The sequence below is a fragment of the Paramisgurnus dabryanus genome, chromosome 8, assembly GCF_030506205.2.
Source record: "Paramisgurnus dabryanus chromosome 8, PD_genome_1.1, whole genome shotgun sequence".
Classification (NCBI taxonomy): Eukaryota; Metazoa; Chordata; class Actinopteri; order Cypriniformes; family Cobitidae; genus Paramisgurnus; species Paramisgurnus dabryanus.
In genome coordinates this window covers 13,689,540-13,696,451 of record NC_133344.1, presented here as the reverse complement: position 1 = coordinate 13,696,451, position 6,912 = coordinate 13,689,540, and positions in this window count along the sequence as shown.

The window sequence follows — 6,912 nt, the reverse complement described above, 5'->3', positions numbered from 1 at the left end:
ATATCTCTAGCCTCCTCATTGATATACCATCCAAAACTAGTTAGTTTTTTCTGGCTATATTCCCAACATTCCCTTAAAACATTTTTAACTGGATGGTTCTCCAACTGACCTTTTATGTTTGCCCAATATCTCATTCTCAATTTTATCCTTCTCATTCCTAGTGGCATAACCCCCATCTCAACATTAAGTGCTGACACTGGTGATGATCTAATTGCTCCACAACATATCCTTAACGCTTGATTCTGAATTGCCTCAATCTTATCCAGTTGAGTTTTTGAGGCAGAACTATAGACCATGCTACCATAATCTATAGCTGCTCCAATAAGTGCCACATAAATACTTTTGAGCGATTTCCGATATGCTCCCCATTCAGCTCCAGCTAAACATCTCATTATATTTATCACCTTTTTACATTTATCAATTATTCTCTGTATATGTACACTAAAATTCAATTTTGAGTCCATCCATACTCCTAAAAACACAACAACTGACTTCTGCTCCAACATTTCATTATACATTTTAATATTTATAGTAGGGTTAGTTTTCTTTTTTGAAAAACAAATGACTTGTGTTTTTGCCATAGAGAGCCTAAAGCCCCATTTGTTTGCCCAGTTTTCTATCAGATTAACAGCATTTTGAACCTTTTCTTGTACAAACTTAACATTCCTACCTCTTTTCCAAATTGCAGCATCATCTGCATATAAGGATTTTCCTATCCCTGGTTCTATCTGAGAAAAAATGTCATTTATCATCAAATTAAACAAAATAGGACTACTGACACTCCCTTGAGGAGTTCCATTTGCAATTTGGTAAGTATTGGAATATGCACTTCCCACTCTGACTTGAATAGTTCTATTTAACAGAAAGTTCATAATCCAGTTATACATTTTACCATTTATTCCCATCATATCCAACTTAATTAAAAGTCCCTCCTTCCACAACATATCATATGCCTTTTCAACATCCAGAAATACACCTACCACAACTTCTTTATTAATCTGAGCCTTTCTTATGTCAGCTTCCAAACACAGCACAGAATCCATTGTGTTTCTCCCTTTTCTGAACCCACTTTGAAAAGGGGAGAAAATATCCCTCCTCTCAATAACATAAACCAGCCTGCTCATTACCATACGTTCCATAATTTTGCATAAATTTGAAGTTAGAGCTATAGGCCTATAACTACTGGGTTGCGTATGATCTTTTCCTGGTTTTGCTACTGGGATAATTACTCCATGTTTCCATTCCATTGGAAGCTTTCCTGAATTCCATACCTTATTATACATATTTAAAATGACAAATAATGAGGGATCCGATAAATGCTTAATCATTTCATAACATATCTCATCCCTACCCGGAGACGTTTGTTTGGTGCCAGCAATTGCTCTTTTTAACTCAAACAAAGTTAATTCATAATCCAATGGATCTCCAGTTGATTCCTTAACTTCCAATATATGTAGGTTTTTCCTCACACTCTGTTCCCTTATCCTCAACATATCATTTGATAAATTTTCATTACTATGTACTTTCACAAATGTTTGTGCTAGTATCTCTGCCTTCCTACTATCAGCCACAACTACTTCCTTATTATGCATTATCGTTGGAATACAATTTTTCCTTTGTTTTCCTCCCATCTTTCTGATCATATTCCAAACCTCATTGATTTCAATATTTCCCCCAATATTATTGCAGAACTCTCTCCAATAATTCCTCTTTGCTGTCCTGATAACCCTCCTTACAACTGCCTGAGCTTTTTTATAAACAATAAAATCATCATAGCTAAAAGATCTTCTTACTATTTTAAGTGATTTGTTTCTTACTTTTATTGCCACACTACATTCCTCATTCCACCATGGAACAATTTTCCTCCTACTACAAGCCTTCTTTCTGCCAAACACTTCTTCTGCTGTGCTCCTAAGAACCTCACTGATTTTTGTATTTAAAACATCAATATCTTCCAAGACATCCACATTAATATCAGCCATTTTATTTTGGCATATCTCACTATACAACTCCCAATTCTCGGATTTAAAATTCCATCTAGGGATTCTTTCCATTACTGTTTTTATTAAGTCTACTCCAACTGTACTACACACAGGAAAATGATCGCTACCAATAGTACTTTCATTCAATACCTTCCAATCACATCTTCGAGCTAAATTTTCTGATACTAATGTCAAATCTAATACAGAATATTTGCATAGAGACAAATTTACTCTTGTGTAGCTTCCATCATTAATGCATACAAGCTCTCCCCAATCAAGCATATCTTCTATAATCAATCCATTATTATCAGTACTAGAACTCCCCCACAAAGTACTGTGTGCATTAAAATCACCACACCACACCATTTTAAAATTCCCAACTCCTCCAATATTAACCATCATATCCTTAGTTAGCTTACCACATGGATTATAAAAATTTATTAACCTAATACTCTGATTTCCTTCCCATACCTCCACTACCACAGCCTCATACTCATTATTTTCTTCCACTTTCCTAAACCCTATACCTTGTTTAATAAAAGTTGCTACTCCACCCCCATTTCCTTTATTCCTATCTTTCCTAATTGACTCATATCCATTAATCAAAAAATTTAACTGAGGTTTAAGCCACGTTTCTTGAACACATATAATATCTGGGGATACTTCACAATTTGCTATAAAATGGGGTTACAGGTTGAATCTTTCTAGTCAAGCGGCATGTCATTCTTTTCAGAATCTTATTGGCTATCAGATACGCCTGTCATTTGCAAACTCTGACGCGACAGGATCGATCTATTGTCAATCAAATAGAGGACGGTCCCATCCTCGCTCAAGGGCGTTCCTTGTGTATTTCTCCCTGTTGTCACCTATGAGAAGCACCTATTCGCTCAAGTGAGGTGTCAATCAAAAGGGCAGAGTTCAGCGGCCATTTTGACATCAACACATCTGCAATGTTTACAAGTGAAGAGACGCTACACGACGGAATGCGTCGGAGATTTGGTGGCTTTGTTGGCTATTTATAAATGATACTACTATGTTCCTTGGATGTTTATTGACTTATAAATGTGCTGTGGACTAAATATTTCACTGAATTGGATTTACTGGACCCTTCAGAGTGTAACTACACCGTTTTTGTTGGAATTTTATGGATCTTTGGACTACAAGAAGGCGTCATAGGTCAGTTTTTTCATTTTCATACACATTTTGTAGCTGGTTTTTTGGTTGTTGGTTGTTTGACAAACACTCTGATTGCACTGACTGTGTTGACTGGATCTTAATATGGTTTACATCGTTCGAATCACAAGAATCTCAGCTTTTTAATGATATATGATATGTTTAGGTTTGTCTTTTTTAAGTTGTTGTATTTCCCAATGTTATCAACCAAAACACATGCAGTGTGCCGCCGGCGGTACAGCGGATTCGGATCAGGTTAAACAAAACATATTAAGTTATACAAAGTAGTGCTGTTGGTTAGTAGCCTTATTTTGTTAGGGTTTAATTATGGAATTTGTACCCAAAAAGCCAAAAGGATCGTGAGGATAATTATGGAATTTGTAGATATAGAGATTATCCACAGTGTCTAAAGAAAAACAGCCTTTGCGATGCCATTTGGATAACACCGATTCATCATGCTTCCGTTTGGGCTGTTTAAGGCACCAGACACTTTTCATCATCTTATGGATCATATTCTTCGGCCCCATGCCACTGCCAACTTAGATGACATCATTATTTATTGCAATGACTGGGAGCGGCATATGGAGCATCTGAGGGTTGTCCTGCAAGTGCTGAGAAGGGCCAGACTCAAGGCCAGCCCAAAGAAGTGTGCGACATGTGCAGGTCAGGTATCTGGGTTTCCACTTGGGTGACAGCCAGGTGCATCCCCAAATTGACAAGATGGCAGTCCGAGACATAAGACCAAAAAGGATTTTGGGGCTGGCAGGATATTATAGAAGGTTTGTGCCTAATTATTCAAACCTTACCAGCTCCTTGACTGATCTCACTAAAAAGGAAGCTTCCGAACCGGTCCAGTGGACAGAGCTGTGTCAGCAGACTTTTACCCAAGTGAAGGCGGCTCAGTGTGGCAGACCACTCTTATACTGTCCTGATTTTTGTACCCCTTTTTTGTTGCAGACTGACCTGTTAGACAGGGTGCAGTCCTGTCCCAGGAGATAGAAAGTGAGGACAGTGAGCCGGTGCTGTACATTAGTTGTGAGCTCTCAAAGAAAAGTAATTGACCTATGGCTAAGCCATGCCACCTCCACTCACTTGGACAAACAATCAACATTCGGTGACAGGCGCTATGGCAGCTGTCACATTATGAGACATTTCAATTGATTATTTTTGGAGAAAGAAAGACTATATATCATCTTGAAGTAACCAAAAGGGCCTTAACTATGCATTGGATGGTTATATTAATAATTTTATTGTTGAGAAGGTTGATGAAAAGCTTCAGCTCCAGGCAAAGGTACAGGTTTACAGTGTAAACGTGATAAACCGCATCTTGTTGCCATCATGATCAAATTAAATATGTACAGGTTTAAGCTGCATACGTTTCCAGGAAAAGCCTTTTTACCATCTTTACCAAGAGTATCTCTCCATTAGTTTGGTGCTAGAGTATTTGCATGAATCATTCAGCACAACATTGCTATTACAAATAACATTTGTCATCTTGGTTATTTACAGATATGTTAATGAAGCTAAGTGACATAATGTACAATGCAGCTAAAAGCTAACGTTAACGTTTTCCAATGTTAGGCTAACAATACGTTAGATATGTTAAAGATAACGTTCAAATACGTTGTTGACTTTGGTTAGAACAGGTGTAGACATCCTTGTTCAATTTATCTACGTTTAGTTGGTATTAACTTAACTTAATCCAGAGCAGACACTTAACGTTATCTCAGTTGAGATGTGGCCTAGGAAAAGGTAAAACATACACAACATCGCCCAGTCTCTCGGGATACCTAGTGTTGCAGTTGCATGTACCCCAGGCACACAGTTTGACCATTTTAAAGGGGGGGTTTAATGGTATTTCAAGCATTCTGACTTATTAACACAGTTATAGAGTTGTTTCCTCATGCTAAACGTAGGCAAAGTGTCAAAAGTATTTTCAGGGCGTGTTTCAGAGTATTTCTGTGACGAATGGACTTCGCCAGGGTTCGTACAAGTTTCGGCTAATTTTTTTCGATTACGGTTCTAACTGACATTTCAGGGGTTTTCGATACGTATCACTTCTTTATATGGGCTTCCGCCGGAAAACTTCCCCCGGAAAACCCCGCCCACCCGTCAGTCAGCGAGAGACGCTAGAGCTTGCTAACAGCTTATCACGCCACTCAGCTTTGTTTAATTTCAAAAGTCAACAATGGCACAACAAGAAGTGTGTTTTTGGATGTAAGGAGAAGACATCCAGCCTTATGGAAACAATGGATATAGTTTATTATCCGGATTAGCAGCGGAGTTTTGCGTGTGTGTTTGATGCGGTGGATTTTCATGACGAGTTACACGTGGTAAGTAAGACTTCTGTCTTATGTTGGAAATAGGCGCGTGTATATTATATAAATGACATGAACATGTAGTGAATCATAAGTTAAAACAGTGTTGTATAGTGTTGCATGACTCGTACTCGCTCCTCCCGTGTTATAACTCCTCCTTCTTCATTTTTTCGTACGTTATCGGAAAGATTCGGTAAAGCTAATCTTTCTTTTATAAATCTGATTAAACTAAAGACTCTTCAGAGATATAAAGGATGTCATACTACTCCATAGGTACTCCAGATTAATATCAGAAATGCAGAAACAGCGTGTGTTACGTGAGCTTTAAACTTAAAATGACAAGAAAAAAACATAAAAGCGAATGAAAACTGACTAACTGCAATGCATTTCAATGGACGTGGAAGCAGAGAATGTCTTTGGTTAGCTATGCGCTCCACAAACATGACAGAGGCTATGCGCACTGTGATTGGCTCATCACATTTTGGTGCATGGCTTAGCCATAGGTCAATTGGTAAATTGCTCAGATACAAATGAGTAACATTAGTAATGGGCATGAAGAGACTGAATAAAAGGCCCAAGAGTGATCAGAGAAAGAGACAATGACTGCTAGCTGCTACACGCTCGGACTATACGAGAAATACTCTCTGTGGCGCTGATAGAGCGACCCTTTTCTGTATCGTTGATTACTTAATAAACAAGCAACAACTTTTAAACTATTGACTGAAAAAAGTTTTACCTTAAAAAAGTTAAGATTTCCTGAGCAACTTTTTAAGAAATTTTGTTTACAACAAAATCTTTTGCATTCTCAGCATTTCATGTTAACATCTGTGCCAGTAATGCATGCAGTCAGTGCCGTAGCATATAGGAATATGTGGGTAATCATCAATCATGAGATTCATTCATGCTTTTTTGGTACAGGTTGCACATTATTTTCTTTCATGGACTATATAGACCATATAAAGTAGCCCTGGCCACCCCATTTAATTATAGCTAAATTATAGTTTGTATAAAGGCCTAAACTTATACTGTATTAAAAAAATATATTTCATTTATGTATTATTTTTAATATACCCTCATCAGGAGGCTGAGCCTCCCTAAAATGAAGATCTTAATCTCCCCTGTAAACCACAAACACACACACACACACACACACACACACACACACACACACACACACACACACACACACACACACACACACACACACACACAAGGAAATCCTATTGAAGGTGGGTGTGAACATCAGACCACTACACATATTGAAACTTATGAAAAAACAATCATTCTTTCTTCTGCTGAGCAAGAGATGCATTTATTACTCTTTTTTAATTTTTTTCATTAAGTCCTCTTGTTTGGGATATCCTTTAACATTTGAGCTTGTTTGCAGGTTATAAGTGGGATTTTTCTATGCAAGAAGCAGCATAGTTATTCAGGGATGA